Raw genomic sequence first — 460 nt, 5'->3', positions numbered from 1 at the left:
TTATGGACACAGGACAGATTAAAGTCAAGTTAATTTTTTTAAATAAGATTCGATATTTTTTATTTATAATATAAATAATAGCATTTATTGAGATGAATACAATAATCTACTATATAATATCATTTTATACAATAGAATGACATAAATTAAGAATTAGATGAAATTTTAGCAGAATTTTATGACATCATGTAGAATGATGCTAAATTAAATTAAACATTATATGTGATATTTCTCAAAATTTTATTAAAATTTCTTAAAAGAATAATCCTTATTATGTAACATAAATAAAATTGTAAAATATAATTTTGCTCACACGTTATATTTTAATATTATAATTTTTTAAATATATATTTAATTTATATTTTTTAAATATAATAAATTATGTAGTAATATAATTATTTAATCTTAATAAGTAGTGAATTATTCACATGTATAGAACAAATATGAATATTTAAAATCA

This window comes from Apis dorsata, unplaced genomic scaffold (assembly GCF_000469605.1).
Source record: "Apis dorsata unplaced genomic scaffold, Apis dorsata 1.3 scaffold_50, whole genome shotgun sequence".
In the NCBI taxonomy this organism is placed as follows: Eukaryota; Metazoa; Arthropoda; class Insecta; order Hymenoptera; family Apidae; genus Apis; species Apis dorsata.
This window is presented reverse-complemented; position numbering follows the sequence as displayed.